Source organism: Mandrillus leucophaeus, unplaced genomic scaffold (assembly GCF_000951045.1).
Source record: "Mandrillus leucophaeus isolate KB7577 unplaced genomic scaffold, Mleu.le_1.0 Scaffold417, whole genome shotgun sequence".
Taxonomy (NCBI): domain Eukaryota; kingdom Metazoa; phylum Chordata; class Mammalia; order Primates; family Cercopithecidae; genus Mandrillus; species Mandrillus leucophaeus.
Genome location: NW_012104443.1, coordinates 1,818,892 through 1,819,413, shown reverse-complemented (window position 1 = coordinate 1,819,413; position 522 = coordinate 1,818,892).

Here is a 522-nt window from a genome sequence, read left to right as displayed (position 1 = left end):
AGGCTGGTCTCGAACTCCTGACCTCAGGTGATCCACCCGCCTTGGCCTCCCAAAGTGCTGGGATTACAGGCGTGAGCCACCATGTCCGGCCAATTTTTTTTTTTTTTTAAGAAATCACTAACTTACCTGAGTTTTCAAAAATATATTGAAATTGGAAAAAAACACATATTCTAGCTAAAAGAAATAATGAGGCACTGTCATATTATGGGATTTTAGAGCAATGTGATATTTTTATTAGTGTTAAATGATTTTATAGGTAATAACAAGACTGAATGAGAAGTAAAATTCATATTGTCTTTTTTTACTGAAAAATCTTTGTGCAGCATTTTAATTTTTAATATATTTCTCTAGAAAGGAGCAATATTAAATGACTAAGAAAATCTAGGGTTTTTTTTTTTCTTTTAACAGTAGGAATTGTGGTTTAATAGAAAAATGTCACTTGATTATTTGAGTGACCTGGATTATAGGGGGGCATTGTTATGAGCTGTAAACACGGATCGTGCACTGAACTTCTAAGTCCCA